Here is an 18,473-nt window from a genome sequence, read left to right on the forward strand (position 1 = left end):
GTTTCAGGTTTGGTAAATCACATTGCACATTAAATAAATATTTGCATCTACTCCCCATAATTTTGTGTGTTCAGGCAGAAACGTCCATATTGCATATTCATCGAGGCAAACACACGAAATGGGTTGCACGAGCTGTTTTGCCCATTTGAGAGATGCAACACTCAATGCGTCCTGTTAGTAGATAAACTTCAACATGTTTTTATGTGAGCAGTCAAGATTGCACACGTTTTTACACAAGCAAACCTCTAGTAAATCAGGCCTTAGTGTTATTAAAATAGTGTAGCAGTGTAGACTGTAATGTTTTTATATGTTGTTCACACAGCTACAGTTAATGTGAAAAAAAGATGACAAGTCTTGTATGAATTCAAGTTTTTGTTTTGTGCATTCCTCCCATGTTGAAATCAGTGGATATAAATGATTGAAAACCTGTTCCACTGACCCTTTATTAAAGCCAAGGGCCAGGATCACTAACTGCCAAGAGCTTTTAAACTGAAGCACATATTTGTTTTACACCCAGTTTCATTACATACTCCTACTATACACACTGTCAAACAAAAAAAAAAAACAAGTCGCACCTCGCATTATTTGACTGCACCACCTTTGGTTTTTCATTCCAGGAGACATTCACTGTCACATCTTTATTTGCCACATAACGCTTATGTAGTTGTTAAATAAGGTTCATAATATTTTTTCCATCCATAGTTGCATTAATTTTTGATTACCGATGATGGAGAATGGACCGCTGTATCAAGTCTTCATCACGTCCCAAATTAGAGTCTGGATTTATGGAGGTCTGATCCATGTGTGAAAATGAGTGTCATTTTCTCTGAACCATTCTGTCACAAACCTGATCAGTCCTGGCATTGTCCAGTCTTTTAGACCTTAAAGAAATGAGAGGACAGTACTGCATCAGTAGAGTAAATAACCTGTTCCAACTGAAACACATTCCTGAACCGCTGCAGTTCTGACCCATGGAAGGATCTGAACAGTTTGCTTGATTAAATTTTGGCCAGGACTGTTTATTTAGCTCTAACTGATGCAGTCAGTAGCCTCTCATGTCTTTAACGCAGTGATTCTCAATCTTTTTCTGTGGCCCCTCCCTTTGAGGATGAAAAATCTCTAGACCCCCTCAACCCTAACAACATTATAACAGTGGTGCAATTATAACTTTTATTGAAAGAAACATCAATATTGTAACACTACTTTTTACTTTCCTTGAATAATTTTTTGTTCCAAATTAGAAACGTAGACTTTTCTTGAATAACACAAACTCAACCACACTGCTCCCTGAGACAATATTTTTCCAAATAAAACTAGGAATGTGCAGTTATCTTACAACTATTACCACGACCAATATCAGTGGGTCAATGAGCTCATTTCCATTTCACATCTCAGAACATTAAAGTGCACTTCTCCAAACCTAAACTCTTTGTCTAGTCTAGTGACAGATCACCATGGCAGTAGATATTGTTTGGTGTGCATCCTAAAATGAGTCCAGGGTGCTCCCAAGGCTAAAACATTAGTTCCACCTGCTACATGTTCTAACCTGAAGAAAAAAAAAAAAACACCCTGAAATGAGCCCATGCCCCCCCGACAAACCTTGGCACCTCCCCTAGGGGTCTCGCCCCACAGTTGAGAGACACTGGTTTAATGTTATACAGATTGGATCATCAGGTTTGTGACAGAATGGTTCAGGGAAAACGACACATGTTTTTCACACATGGATAGCCTCCATAAAGTCCAGACTCTATTTGGGATGTGATGAAGACTTGATGCAGCGGTCTGATTCTCCACCGTCAATAATCAAAAATTAATGGCAACTATGGATGGAAAAAATATCATGAACCTTATTGTGGACACTATATAAGCTTTATGTGGCAAAAAAGATGTGACAGTGAATGTCTTCCTGCTAATCAGAACCAAGATGGTGCAGTCAAATAATGCATGTGCAAAGTTTTTTTGGTTGGGCAGTGTACTATGTTACCAAATCTCAGTTCCAACAACTGGTTATACTGGGAAAGTGATGCCAGTGCATCCCCTCTGTAGTGTTGAAATGTGTATTTGGTAGGTATGTTGCTGACTAATTATTTAGCTGTTGAAGTAACTGTAGTTTAACAGAATATTGTCATCGTGGTATCATGTGTGTGTGTATATATATATATATTATATATATATATATATATATATATATATATATATATATATGTATATACATACATAATAGAGAGAGTACTGAAATTACATCAAACACTGTTGAACGGAATCAAAAGTAAAGATGATTTTGAACTATGTGTGTATGTTACTCCTGTCTTCTTCATTTTCTTTGGACTGGTCTGCCACTCTTCATCAGTGTCATCCAGTGAAAGGCCTTTATTTGTTGCCATGGAGCGGTAGACCTGACACTCAGCCTCAGCCCTGCAACAGTCAATGATACTATCAGCATCTTAGCGGACAGAGGATGTGAAACAACCTGTACCAAAGTGCGTCACAAAGTAATCAATGAATGGATGAACCACATAATGACATGATGATAGTGGTGGAACAGATTGGTGTCATTTCATACTTTTTAAGGAAGCGAACACACTCGTGGTGGCCATAGATTTGGGCTATTCGCAGCGGTTTATCTCCACAGCAGTCCTCCTTGTCTATGGGAGCGTGGAGGGAGTGTAACAGCCTCAACACCGCCAGGCTCCCGACTCTGCAGCGAAGTGGGCCGGAGTCCAGCCGTGGTCTGTCCGCAGACATGGCCTGGCCCCGTGTTCGATGAGGATCCGGACAGTTTCTGTATGTCCTGTCAAACGGCAGGACCAGGTGAAAAACACATTATAGTAGGCCAAGTTTGAGCACAGGGTTCAGAGCTGCTTATAGACGTCATCTACGTTTCTATAAAGAAAATATATGTCAAGTAAAATACTTTATAAACCACATCATCAAGTTTTGTAAAAAAAAAAAAAAAAAAAAAAAAAAAAAAACTAAAATGTCAGAGCAGCACAGTAAGATAGTGCTGATAGCATGTAGAGCTAAATCTGGGCCAAAAGGTATGTGAATATGGAAATATATAAACAAATAATCAACTGATCATGTTTCAGGCCAACATCAGAGCTAACATTCTGATGTACAGGGTGGGAAGCAAAATGTACAATATTTTGAGGCAGGGATTGAAAGACAGTGTATGACCAATTAGTTTATTGAAAGTCATGAGAATTTATTTGCCACAAGAAAATTGACATAATAGACAAATGTTTTTATTCTATGTGTCCTCCTTCTTTCTAAATAACTGCCTTCACACGCTTCCTGAAACTTGCACAAGTGTTCCTCAAATATTGGGGTGACAACTTCTTCCCATTCTTCTTTAATAGTATCTTCCAGACTTTCTTGTAATAGTTTTGCTCATAGTCATTCTCTTCTTTCCATTATAAACAGTCTTTATGGACACTCCAACTATTTTTGAAATCTCCTTTGTTGTGACGAGTGCATTCAGCAAATCAACACTCTTTGACGTTTGCTTTCCTGTATTACTCATATGGGCAAAAGTTTCTGAAAAGGTATGGATAATAGTGTTAGGTATGATTATGACATCAATATATGTTTGGTTTTCAAAGACAATTGACGTAGTGCCTGCTGAGAAAAAAACAACTAAATGTTCATTGTAAATTTGCTTCCCCACCCTTTAATATTTCTGGTATCCCTATGGCATAAACTTACAGTTTTGTTGTTAACACTACGTGATGCTTTACTCTAATAGATTATGGAGCTAATGGATAAATTCATGTTTCTCCCGGTAACATTTGGACTCATTTTTCATGTTTTTTATCATTTTATCAGAGCAGGGACAAAGGAAATAATGATTATTAAGACATCTAAACAGACGGAAATAACAATAAACAGGATAAAGCTGAATTTTGTTCAAAGAAACAAAATCTAAAAGGATTCAATGGAATTGTAGTCTGTTTTTTTGGCAGGATGGGGGTACATACCAATGGGGTGTAGAGGAATTAAAGGACATAACTACACGAAGTTCAGCCTTTCAGTTGTTTTTTAATCATTTGAAAGTTTCAGCTCTTGTCACAGATGAGGACTAACACTGAATACGTAAGTCAATAAAAAGATGATGATAATACAAAATAGTCCTTTTATTAGTTGAAACACGAATCAGTAAATTCCAAGAATATGAACCATAAAACTCAACACTTCAGCTCAAACTCCTGTTGAATTTTGAAGAAGGAACCATAGAACAAACCCACAAACCAAATGGATACTTTCAATCCAAAGCCCCACACATGTCAGACTGTAAGGGGGTGTTTCCAGTCTAAGGTAAAGGCTAAAAATGAAGTCTACAGTGTAACCGGACTCCAGTGTCACCGCAGGCCTGGGGTGGACATGCTGGAGGGTTTCCAGGTGAAAGAACTCCAGCTGATCTACACCACCTACCTCGTGCTGCGGCCCAGTGGAGGGGGGTCTTGGAGCTCCAGTCCACGTCTCTCTGATTGGGATTGCATTTATTTTGTCTTAATATATCTTCAACTTTGTCAAAATCGCCTGCTGCCGCTGCCTGGTGCAGCTCTGTCATGGCGTTTGCAGGGTTGCTTAGCAACCGGGTCCCAACCTTCAGTCCAGTGTTCTAATGTTGTCATTAATGGTGCCACGCGCACAAATCCAAACACAGTAGAACACACACCAGCACAAAGTGGCTTTAAGAAGAAGTTCTGGTCCTGGACGGACAGGAGCAGGTCCGGCTCACACCGCGGACACGGTTCTGAGTGGAACTGGGAGGAGCGGGTGTCAAGTAATCCACCAGAGGGCGCTGATCTGGAGGAGGAGGAGGAGAGGAGGAGGAGGAGGAGCAGCAGCAGGAGGAGGAGCAGGAGGAGGAGCAGCAGGAAGAGAGGAGCAGGAGCAGGAGGAGCAGTAGGAGGAGCAGGAGGAACAGCAGGAGGAGGAGGAGGGGCAGCAGGAGGAGAGCAGGAGGAGAGCAGGAGGAGAGGAGGAGGAGGAGCAGGAGGAGCAGTAGGAGGAGCAGGAGGAACACAGAGAGGAGGAGGAGCAGGAGGAGGAGAAGGAGGAGCAGCAGGAGGAGGACAGCAGGAGGAGAAGGAGCAGCAAGGAGCAGGAGAAGGAGGAGGCGGAGGACAATAATAAAAACCTGACAGATCATGGCACAGACCCACCTCACTAACATCTGCCACACTGAACCATGCACACTGTAAATGTCTGAAATGGCCAGTCTTGCCAAAGGTAAAAGAAACTCACTTTAAAATCATAAACAGGATTTATCCTGTCGCAGAGTTCCTTAAGAAAAGATTTCATTTTGAGATGGATCAGTGCTCCTTCTGCAATGGTACTGATGAAACTTTAGAACACTTTTTTCTTATGTCCTGCATCACACTGTTTTTGGTCAGACATAAAAAATTGGATTTCACTAAAAATTAATGATATTCCATGTTTTGAATTACATCATACTGTTTTTATATGGATAATTTGGCCTCATCTGTTTCAGATATTATTAATATAATTTTATTATTGGGTAAATGTCATATCCACTGTGCGAAATAGAGAAATAACAAGCTTTTCTAGATTTACAAACAAATTTAAAATGTTTGTTTTGTCCCTAAGAAAATTGGAAAAAAAAAAATTGCAATGAAAATAAGCCAGAACATTGCTCGTTACTTATTATTTTAATTTAAAAAAGTCTTCTCTGTTGCATCTCTGCTCCTTTAATTTAAATATCCGGATTATTTGCACTGTTTTGTATTTGAATGTATTTTGTGCTCTTGCCCTACGTATCCCCATGATTTGTGTACTTTATTTTATTCATGTTCATTTGTATTACTATGTTATTGTCCTCATCTAGAGTTTGTGTTTTTTCACAAGTTCAATAAAAAAAATTACATATACATATATATATACACCCACACACACACACATATATATATATATGTTGTTGGTTTACAAAGTTTTGAAATATAAACAGACATCTTTGGCATAGGCAACAAATTTTGTCTAATTTTTTCAATCAAAAATGCTGAAACGAGTTTGGGGTACTTAGATAAAAAAGTATATTTCAGGGGGTACTCTACTGGACTAGTGCCAGTATGGATAGAATTTTCTTCAGTTTTTTTTTTTTTTTTGTTAATACATCTGAAACTGTTCTAAAAACCCAACATCATACATACTAAGACACGTAATTGTATTTTCCTTGTGCCCATCTTTATTCCTTGTCTTCAGTTCTATTGGTTTTATGGTCGTACACTGCCACCTTGTGTCTCTCCTCAACACACAGTTACCAATTATTGTTACAGTCTGATGGAGTCATTTGGTACATGCTACTCTTAGGGTTCACTTATGTTGGTACCTCTGCATTTAACAGAGTATGATGTGTTTATCATGTGTTCAGTTTATTAGATATAGAGCTGTAGAGAAAATACAATCAAATTATCGATAACAAACAGACGCGAAGCCTCTTCAGATGAACTTCTGGTGCCACCAGATGCAGAGATTCTAATTGCTGTTTTTTTTTCCCCCTACCTTTAAAGCCCAGATGATCCCAATAGTAATTGTCCATTCCATGAACCAGGGCCTGAATCGACCCAGAATCATTAAATACCAGTACAGATACTGATCAGTAACTTTTTTTTGATAGTGAAAAAACCCCAAAGACTTTTGTACAAATCACAGTTTCTATTTTTCAGCTCTTTTTGGTTTTTTGTACACTCAAGTTTCACCACAAAAAAAAGCTCAAAAAAAAACCAAACAACCAAACAACAACTATTTAGTACAGCCATATCTGTGTATGATAAAATAATATAATTATCTTTTAACCTCCACGAGGTCACTATACCCAAAACAGAATGAGACTTTTCCAACTTCCTGTTCATAAGTCCTGTACCCTAAAGCAACACACTGCTCACCATTATTCCTCTACACACACTAAACTGGATCGTACTCTTATTTTACCGTTTACATGAAAACTCTGCTATTAAGTCAGCTTCCTGTTTGTGCTGCAAACACCAATTAGTTGTTGAAAATGATCACTTCACTTGTGTTTGAGCCAGGCTTAAACCTAAACTTAGAATATTAAACAGGAAATGCAAGTCAGACTGAGGCTCATGACTACGTCACATCAAAACATTCCAGTTTCACAGACCTTTCATCAGAATTGATCCAAACTTCGTCTTTTCCATTCAAACAGGACTTTTTCTAAGTCACTGAAATTGTTTGAAAGCCACTTTGAAATGGTAATAAAATCACTGTCATTTAAACCAGCCATTTAGAGCAGGAAACCATTTATCATTTTAACAATTTTATTTGCAACATTAAACAGCATAATACAGTGACTTTTTCTGCATGTATGATTACATCTTAGTGTCCTCAGAGCACTGACCACAAAAAAAAAGAAATAATTATGAACCTAATTAAAATCTCAAACCTTCTTTCAATATAGTCACAGATGAGGATAAGCTTCCTCTAATCAGATTTCTTAAATCAGCTTTTGGGCTTTTTGTTTGTTTTTATTAACATTTTCTTTCTTATCAGTGTGCTCTTCAATGCTTTTATATCGTCTTGGTTTGCCACTTTGTTACCTACAAAACAAAACAAACAAAAAAAACAATGCAATTCCTTGGATACCATTTTCAGGAAGGAATTCTTTTCTAATGGAGTTCAAGGTGAGTATCAGCCTTCAACTGTGTCACCAGATAAGGTAAAACATAGTTAAATCTAGTTCCTACACGGGAGCCTGCAAAACCTGAAATGACCAAATTAGAGGTTGGTTCGTTCTAGAAGTCTCACCCTTTGAAATAAAAATTCTTAAATTATTACAATTTCTATCATTAAAAGAGGTTACAGCATAGTTTTCCATTTAAAGGAGAGGAGATCCTTAGTCTATGCAGTGGTATCCAGCCTATTTTTTGCTCCTGACCCCATTTTAACGTCACAAATTCTGGCAACCCCAGAGACATTGTTTGCTAAAATTAATTTGTTTTTGATGATGTAATAGTTTACTATACTATATCTAAATAAAGGTTAATTTTAGAGGACAACTTGGTCTCTATAATGTATATTATTAATGGGCTAGAGGCAGAAAGCCAGGTGTAGATTACTGCACAAAGTGAGAAGTTTATTTTCCTTGGTCAGGATATGTACAGTCAGTCCAGCTTGGATTACAAGGAGGCAATAATACTGAACAAACAAGAACTCAAAGCTATGAATTATGAAAGAAGCTGCAGCATCTGAAACCGACCACAATGAACATTGAAAGATAAACAGAACCCACGGCATTGTGTTTCAGCTCACAGTTTGTCATGTCTTTATGTTTGGGATTGTCTCTCTCAACTCACCATATATTTTTTTTATTAGTACGTTTTTATTTTTATCAATTACATGAAAGTTCAGGCAACCCCAGGCCCTGGGCGGGGGGGGGGGGGATCTCTCCTGGGTGTTTTTTCTGTCTTCCGGTTTAGAACATGTAACAGGTGGAACTTAATGTTTTAGCATTGGAGCACCCCTGGACTCCATTTTAGGGACATGCACAAAACCAACCTACTGCCCATGTGTGATCTGTTACCCAGACTAGACAAAAAGTTTATGGTTTGGACAAGGACAAGGATTGGAAAGAAACATGGGACATGTGTTCTGTTTTTGCAGTTTGTACTTTAATGTTCTGAGATGTGCATCGAAATGTGGCTCACTTGACCCACTGATATTGGTCAAGATGTTCATCTTTGTACCCAAAATGTGTTTGTTCTTCTTAAAAATTTAACTTTATTGTCATAGGTGTATGATAATTGCACATTTCCTATTTTTTATTTGTATACATATTGTCTCAGGAGCAGCCTGGTTGAGTTTATTTGTATTATTCAATGAAAAATCTAGTTATTTTTAATTTGCACAACAAAATTTTCAAGGAAAATGCAAAAAGTATTGTTACAATGTTTCTCTTCAAAAAACCTATAATTGCACTACTGTTACACTGTTGTTGGGGTTGAGGGGGCCTTGAGATTTTGCTGTCCTCCAAGGGGGGGGGGGGGGGACAGGCCTTGAGAGACAAAATGAGAACCACTGCCCTTAAACAAAAAAGCGACAGTTTGATTGCAAAAAAAATGTGTCAAGGCATACCTGATTTGAGAGGGCCTCTTGCTCTCATTCATGTCTAGTTTCTTGTGGATCCCTCCTAAAAACAAGACAAATTGCATTTAATATAAACATACTATTAAAATAAAACACGCTCAACAGTTGAGGGAAAGAGCCTTTAACGTTCATTCAGTGGGTGACTACTAGGGTTGGTTGTTCTAGCACAAAAGATTATATGTTGCATCTTTTAAGGGTAAAAATCTTCATTCTCTGGTTTTGTCTAGTTGCTAGAGACTTGTGTTGTGTATAGTGGTTATCTTGTTACTCCGACTAGAAACACTGCATTTCCCCATTGTTTTATTATTGGAATTATTGGAATATAATATGTTGATGAAGTAAACAACTGCTGAACTTTCTTTGCTAGCTTTATAAACTCAAATCGGACTCACTACAAGGTGGAATTCAGCCAGTCCAGCAGCTCTGGACTTTTACGCTTCATTAGTAAAACAATGCGTTAGAAATTGTGAAAACAAACGTAGACTAAAACTGAAGACTTCAGTTCAGACACTAAAGTGCTGCTATAAACAGACAGATGGGGGTCCACCATGCACCCAATTATTAGGCCATCAATTAATTCAAGACTATTCCTAATGCAATGCCCATGTCCAAGACTCTGTAGAAAATAATTATAATTACACAGGCCTTTTAAAATGAAGGTTAGCCAAGTAGGAAAGCTTTGACAGTTTTTAAATGATGCAATTCTGTATGATTATACCCAGAAACTATCTGATGATGACCTAAGGTTGTGAGATTCCCCAGGTAAACTGTACCTACTGCCAGTGTTAGTGTAAGGCTTCCACAGTGATTCAGTCTACTAACCTTTCTGCCACAGGATTGATCCGTGTCAAGCTCTGTCCAGTATTTCTCCACCAGCTTATTCACAAGCATTCCTCTTCAGACTTGATTTGGACTTCAAATTGAGGAACAGCGATCTCTGAGTTGTTCTTCATGTTGTCCACTTTGATTAGAAGTGGTTTATCAGCCAGGAGATTGTAAAATTCATCAAAAACTTCATCATTTCCAGGAGCCTCTGGATTCATCAAATCCATTCAAAGAGCACAAAAAGGCCTGAGGAATTTCTTCCAGAAGAGATAGTGGTAGTGGTTCTCACGTCCTTGATGTTTACTTCAGGACTCATTTCCATAGTCAATAAACACTACATGCACAGTATGATCAGTTCTGTCCATCACCAGAGCTCTGATACCACTGTTTGTCGGTGGAAAAAAAAGAGCCAGACATGGACTACCAGGACAAGTGTCCCTGGAATCGTCACATTTTCAATATGCCTGTCCCACTTCCTGAGCCAGAATTGAAACCTTGCTGAGACGGTCTGTGTTGGCAAACTGGCACCAGAAGTAATGGGGTCCAAACAATACAAGAAGCATACAACCTCCAATCTGTTTTTGACCAATTCTGGCTCCTTGTACAGGCACATATTTACATTTACTTCAGTGCCATGAGGCTGCTCACTTTGTTCTGTGGGAGGCCTTTTTGCCTCAGCATGTTCTTTGTTATTTGGTGTCCAGTATTTTTGCATCACTTTATGCACAACTACATCATCACAATGGATTTGCACTTCATATTGAGGAAGGTTGATCTCTGACTGGTCTTCCACATTGAACACTGTCACTTGGAGTCGCTTATCAACTAGGAGACTGTGAAAGTAATCATGAACTGCATCATCCCAGAAGCCCTTAGACTTGTCAAATCCCTCCAAAGAGCACAAAAAGGCCTGAGGAGCGTCTTCCAGTAGACTAGAATTTAAAGCTCTCACATCTGTGATGGTAACTTCAGACTCATTTCCATAGTCAACAAACACAACATGCACAGTTTCATCAGTTCGATCAATTACTTGAGCTCGATACCACTGGTCATCAGAAAACAGAGCCAGACATGGACTGCCCGGAACTAGCGTCTCAGGGAACATAAGGTCCTGTTTTACCTGGTCCGACTTCCTGAGCCATCCTGGACACTTTGTTCGGACTCAGTGTTGCTTGTACTGACCCACAACAAGTAATGCGGGTCCATCATGAAGGAAGCATCAACCTCCTCCAACTTGTCTTTAAAAAGCTTGGCTTCTGTAAACACAGACATTTAGGTTTCTCTCCTGGCAGGAGGGAGGGGAGGTCTGTAGGGTGGCGGCAGCATATTTGCTTTTCTTCCTTCATCCAGAGTCTTTTGATCCTCTGCTGCAGACACATGGCTTTTGTACTGAAGTTAGTTTTTGGCCCATCTCTACTACATACTCCATCACTGCCATGGGATTCTGTGGATGTTTGTGGACTGTCAGTTTTGGTATCTCCTGTAGATGGGGAACAAATCTGTGTCCTTGGGGGTCAATTGTTCTGGCTGACACCCTGGCCTGTTTTGGGCTGGTGGCCAGCTGCTGGTTAGACCCTCTAATGACACTGGTCATCTTTTGTCCTGTAATGTTTGCTATTTTTTCTCTCACCATGACATTTACATTGAGGGATCCCTGAGACAGTTCAACAATCAGCTTCCCTTCTGCTCCTTTTTTCCTACTACTGAAATTGTCCAAGTCTTGCCAACAGCTGTATTTGCAAACCAGTGGTTGACTTCCTCTGGTACATCATCTGGGATGTCAGACAGTCCAAGCGGAATAGCCAGTACAGGAATAGACCTGGCAACAGTTGCCTCAGGGGAAGGAGACAAATATCAGATTTGTTCACTTCCAGGGTATCACCATAGTCAACACAATGCACTTTAAGTTCTGGAGACATTTCTGTTACCTGACCTCTGTACCACTGATTGTCGGTGTACTTAACAAGGCAAATTGTGTTAAGTCCAATTGGGCCATCTGTCCGTAGAGGGTGGGAAACTAGTTGCTTTATATTTTCTGTCACTTTGTCAACCAAGTAAGAATTTCTTTTCAACTGACAGTAGAAGTATTGACATTTTCTGAAGAGGTGCTCACCACGTCTTCCTTTAGTGCCATAGGTCAGTGTTGTCTGTGGAACATGTATATGCATCCGAGGGGATCTGTGGGGGGGTCCTTCACATGAGCTTCAGCATCTGCACCATTTCTGAGCCAGAAGTTTAGAAGCACCGCTCAGAGGGTGTTTGCATATCTACCACTTTGAGTGCAGACCCTCCTTCATCACATATTACAGCTTTTATAACACATTTCAACTTTGTTGTGAGAGGCAGCCAAATCCACAAACTCTTGAAGATTCTGCTAAAGCACCACCTGTGCACATAAAGGCAGGGAGACCAGTAGGAGCAGGACTGAATAAGCGACACTGAAAAACCTGTGCATTTAGTTTCAAGAAGGTGGGTCCATGAGGCAGAGATCTTGCAAAGGGATATTTTTAGTTAGACCAAATCTATAACCATGACTTGTACTACTGGAGAGTGGTGGTCTGCAGTGATCCTGCATCTGTACCACCTACCATTGTCTGGATTACGGGCAATGTACGTGGACTCAACAAGTGGTTGAGGGTGGGCAGATGCATAGTGGGTTTGCAGGTCCTGCATCAGGACTTCAAGCCTACCTTCACTTTCTGCAAGTTGACACCAGAACTTCTGGAGACTTTCGATGCATGATATTCTCACATTGACACTACTGCCTACAGTTAATGCATCCAGACCATCTTCCACATCCGACGGACAATGTGTGGAAAGATGTCCACTGCTCTGGATTACAGAGTATGAATGTTGTAAACTCTTGTCAGTTTTGTCGTCATTGGCTACATCATTTATCTCACCATTATCTTGCAGGCTCTTGATTCTTGTCAAAGTTTCATCCTGTAATGCATCAAGACATAAGTTCTTCTGAACAAAATGTCTGTCTTTGTCTGACCTCATAAAGGACGTGGGGACAAAAAGTCCTGTCTTCTTTAAAAGCAGTCATTGATGCATGCAGCGTTAACCGCATACAGAGTGACATCATACTATTTTGAGGTAAATTGTGGTGGTCAAATCTAGCCACAAGTGTCCAGGTACAGATAAGCGATTTCAAGTAATCAGTCTGATCTTCAGTCCACCCTGTGCCGTCATCTTTACCGCCATTCAGAGAGCAGAGGTACGTGGACCACTGGCATCCTCAAAACATTTCCCATGCAATGCTCTGATGTTTCTAATGGGAACAACTTGCAGTTCGTCCTTCATCCACATGCATGACCTCTACAGCACCATCGCTGGTCAGCAAGGTTTTGCGCTCAAGCACAGACCGACGCCATATGCCATCAGCCCCTCTTTACTAGCACATGGAGCTCCACAGGTCTGGGGCTGGGCTCTCCAAAATCTGAACTCCTTCATAATTCTGGTGGATGCTGTCCAATAATATCTTAAGGGCTTTCGAAACAAATTCAGGAAGTTCACAAAAATATCTGTGGGTCAATTACTTCTGTCACCTTTACAGATGCAATGTGTTTGTTAACACTCTGGGTAGAAGTACTGGCTGTAGTTTTCAAGTTGGTTACTGACATTCAGATTCTGCTTCTGCGTTATGGAACAGGCCTCAAAAGTATCTGCTTTGGGTATATTCAAACATTTCAGGACAAGGCACTTAAACTCATCCCCTGAAATCTCCCTTGCAACTCCAACCTCACACATGTTCTTGGAAACTGCTGGTATATCGAGGACAATAATCCTGTCAGGCAACAGCAAATGTTGAGCCAGTCCTTTAAACTTCTTGCCAGGCAGGGAGTTCAGGAACTGAGTTGCCTTTTCAGGCCATTTTTCTTCAGTAGAGAGGACATTTGCTAGTATGCACGATTCAGTTTCAGGAGAAAGGTGAAAATATCTCCTGTGGCCCCACGCTAAAGCTTCATTTGTAGCTTTATAAGGCTGTGCCTGGTCAATTAGAAACACAGTGTAACTTCCATTTTCTATGGATACAATCTGAGCTCTGTGCCATGTGTCACTGATGCAAACCAAACAGTATTCACCTGGTTTTCCTTCCAACCCACAAAATTTCCTTTCAGGAATCTGAATTTCCTTTCTCATTTGCTCATAAACATGTTCTTTTCCATCGTTCATATTAATCCATAACTCCACGAGGCCATAGTTTGGGTTAAGGTTCACCCTTGTGACGAGCACATGTATTTCTGATCCTGGTGTAGGGAGTCCAGGAAGTGAGCACATTCTGAAGGGAAGAATGGAAATTTACCTACAAAATTGAAGAAATTAGTTAGTGGCAAAGTAAAACTGACATTTTACTTTAAAAAAAAAAAAGTGTGTAGTTAAATTTCCTGTTCACTAGCAACCTGTGCAGGATACAATATCAAGCTACTAACTAATACTAACCAAGCACTAATCATTTGCTCATTATATTAGGACAGTATTGTGGGAGATGGCACTTTTACAGAACTTTATTTCACCATTATTATTCCCACTGTTAGACCTGTCAACATTACAACCTGCCTAATATGATCCTAGTCACAGCCTGACTCACCAAATGCCGGCTACAATGTTTTATGGAACAACTCATTGTGTTTCAGTCAGTGTTGAACAGATCTGGTAATCACTCATTTTTTGAATGTTATGCTAATTGTATTAAATACTTATGTTTTTTAAAATTGTACATTATTTGTGATTTTGCTGGATATCTGACCTCCTCTTAATTCATCCCTGAAACCAGGAGGTTCCATTTTGGGAGACCTAACGCCATAGACTCCACCTGACACCCACTGGGGTTAACTACCACAGACTTACATTCAACTTCTGTCTAAAACAGTCTTATCTGTGATATTTTAATCCTCTGATAATGGTTCTGGTCCATGTGTAAATTACTTCCATGTGGGACTTTGACACGTGTATAACAGGTTGCCTTCAGAGTTTAAATTATTGAATTTAACACATTTTATCTGACAGAAAGGCAAACTGTACCTGTCAATCAAAGCCAACATGTCAACAGCAAATCCTTCTGCTCAACCTTAAATCACATTAATAGGGGAATGACTAAATGGACCAGAACCATATTTAAGGGTCTAAATAAAAGGAACCCAGACTGAAACCCACAATAAATAAAATATGACTTTGATAGAAAGTCTATGGGGGCCAGGGCTTTTGGAGCCAGTCAGTGGTATTACGTATTACACTTAACGATACTGGCTTCACTTTGGACACAGGGTCCTTACCACTTGGTCATCACAGTAACAATTTTACAATTTAAGTTTTTCATTTTTCTATTTTACACAGCAACTCCACTCCATCTTTTAAGTAAATGATGTATTTATTTACTTATTGTTGTACCGATAATTTATTTTCTGCTACTTTTTATTATACTTCAATCGAGCAACTGTAACAGACAAAACTTTCCCCTTGGGATTAAAAACATATTCTGATTCTAAATTGTGTTTTAGACTCCAATGCATTTGTCTGCTTCTGATTCTAAGATTTATACCCTTTCTGACATGTGAAAGCCATATCATCATCTGTGTTTATTTTGAATGTTTATGACAAACTGAAGGATGGCATGCTTCTTTAAAATCCTCCTTCAGCTAAACAAACCCTTTAAGTACATTTTACTGATATTTAATTTGATTAACATTAGATTTTGAATGCAGAACCTTTATTGTCGTGGAGCATTTTCAGTACTATTAATGTGTTTTTCTACTCGGTGGTCTCATGTTATACTGCCTCAGACTGCTGACTCATTTATAAAGTCAAATTCACATCATATGGTTAAGACCACTAAGTTTTGTTATTTGATTGATTTGATTGTTTGTTTTATTTTAAATATAACATTAAAAACAAAACAATAAGAACATTTAATATAAAAAGAAAACCTACTCGAAAAGGAGCAGGATGAAGTTTAACATATATACTCCTGCCACCTTACTCCATCCTTCCACAGACCCTAGTTTCTCATGTCAGATCCCACAAGTAACCCAACAAATCCTACACATATCAGACTAAATTCTGACCGAGTACAAAAACAAAAATTCTATACATATCAAAAATAGACTCTGTCCATTTCACAACAGCATTACACATCAAAATAAACTGTCCCTTTGTAAGTAGTAATACACATAGTAATTTATTTTGGCATGGATCCAGCTGATGTCATCATGTCTGTGTGTGTGCTGATGTCAGCATATCAACTGGCTTTGTATATGTGCCATGTGTGAACAAAATTTATGTTTTTAGAAACATGTGAAATATCTCCCATTGCAAGTAAATGGGGGGAAAAAAGATTTTAAAAATTCATAAAAAATGTTAACTTTGACTTACTTTTCCCCAAAATGTAATGACATCTATTCTGGCTCACTGGCAATCTATAAACCTAATCTGGTATGAATTCAACTAATAGTTTTGCTGCTAAAGTGTTAACAAGTCAAACAAAGAAACAAACCTCAGTTATACTTGCACGGAGCCACTCTAACATAACATTTTCCCCCGGGAAAAATGAAGCATTCTTATTCTGAAAAGTGTGGTGGCCCTGAGGTGCAACAGCCCAAAACGTTATCCACTATAAGAAAAAAAAAAAGATTGTGATTTATTTAAAAAGTAGTATCTGAAAAAGGCATGTACCCCTTAAATGAAAATAAACCTGTATGACCAAAAAAAAAAAACTCTCCTAAAAAAAACAACTTGTAATAAAGAATAAATTTGTACAAAGAAATAAAAAAACGTTTACGTTTATTATTATTATTATTATTATTATTATTATTATTATAATATAATAATAATAATCTCCTCAAATAAAATAGACTTCTACATGACACAGGAACCTTATTTAATCCTTTAACTGCTTTGCAAACTATATTAGTGCAAATATTTTAAAATAACCATTTTAGCGCACCGACCTCCACTTCCGGTGGGTTACTTCCTTAGCATTAGCCACATTAGCTGAAGGCTTTAGAAAATTTCAGCCCATGCTTTTAATTTTTGTGGTGGCCTTAATTTTAAAGCAAGAGATCTTTTGGGTAAACAGCAGCCCCTTAATTGAAAAGGTGGATTTCTTTCTTTCTTTTTTTCTCTCTGATGAACCTTATCTAAAAAGTGAAGGGGTTTTCTTTTTTAGTCATATGAAGTTTCACATTTTCAAACAGTTTTTTTTGTAGTACTCTATTTTTTTGAGGAAATTATTTTATTTAAAAAAAAAAAACATCCAAGTATTTTTTGTTTCTTTGTACAAATTATTTTTTTTTATTACAAGTTCTTTTTAAGGGGATAGTTAAGAGTTTTTTTTTTTTTTTTTAAAGGGGAACATTTATTTTCCAGATACTTCTCTACAAATAAATTACAGTCTCTTTTTTTGGATAATTTTTGGGGCTCTTGCCCCTCTGGGCCACCACATAAAAGCATCACATATAACACATGATCAAAATTAGCATTTTGGTGAAATCTTCCCATCTATCTGTGGAACACGTGAGTGTAAACTGTCTTCAAAGACTATCAGAACCCAAATGACCATCAGATCCAGTCTAATTCTGAAAGGGTTGTCAGTCTGGCCTTCAGTTCATGTTTCATTCCTCCGGTATGATGTGAAGGCTGTGGGTGTTTTCAGTTGGGTACAGCAGCTGTGGTTTGTCTCAGAGCCTGTACTTTGACCTGAGTATAAAAAGTGGACTGAGTACTGCTGGACCACAGTACTGGTACTACTGGGGTCCACACTGGGGCCTTTGACCACCACCTGCGTGTTCTATTAAAGCCTTTGTTTTGGGTGGATTTTGGGTGGACATCTGTCATCCACACCTGTGACACATTTATTTGTGACGCACTGTCACGTACTCGTTACTTACAGTAGGTTTTGCGCACGGCTTCCTCCTGTTCTGACCGCGTGGATCTGCGTGGACGCGTGTGCAGCCTGTCCACGCCGTGGCTGAAACACACAAACAGATGCGCCGTGGACTCCCGTGGGTTTTTAAAGGCGACGATCGCAGGTGTGTCTGTGAGCCTATCACGGAGCACGAATTCATTCACGGACAAACCCACTGCGTGGCACACCACGACATTTATATTAATGTATTTATGAGGATCAAGGAAATATGAACAGGTTTGGAATGATTGGTGGAATGTGAAGAGAACTATTATTATTATTATTATTATTATTATTATTATTATTATATATAATAATATAATAATATAATAATAATATATATAATAATGAACCTTTATTGATAAGTAACAAGTAGACAGATGCAACAATTAACAGAAATAAGCATCACATATATTCAAGTATTGATACAAACATTAAGCATAACAATACTAAAAGGTGCAATAGAATAAACAGAAGTTATCAGGTAACCTATAAACAAAAAGCAAATTATCGAACAGTTCGAGGGTACGTTCACATTTTCGATTTTTTGCTCAGGCTACTGTTTTATAATACGTTTTTAATTCTTTAATGAATATGTCGATGTTAGGGAGGGATC

At 38.6% G+C, this 18,473-nt stretch overlaps 2 pseudogenes; both read right to left on the reverse strand.

Moving 5' to 3' along the window:
• LOC115413379 (ankyrin repeat domain-containing protein 66-like) overlaps window positions 1–4,571 on the reverse strand; it is a 5,201-nt pseudogene extending 630 nt beyond the window's left edge.
• LOC115413889 (SAM and SH3 domain-containing protein 1-like) overlaps window positions 1–18,473 on the reverse strand; it is a 171,012-nt pseudogene that overhangs the window by 42,680 nt on the left and 109,859 nt on the right.

The sequence above is a fragment of the Sphaeramia orbicularis genome, chromosome 22 (genome assembly GCF_902148855.1).
Source record: "Sphaeramia orbicularis chromosome 22, fSphaOr1.1, whole genome shotgun sequence".
In the NCBI taxonomy this organism is placed as follows: Eukaryota; Metazoa; Chordata; class Actinopteri; order Kurtiformes; family Apogonidae; genus Sphaeramia; species Sphaeramia orbicularis.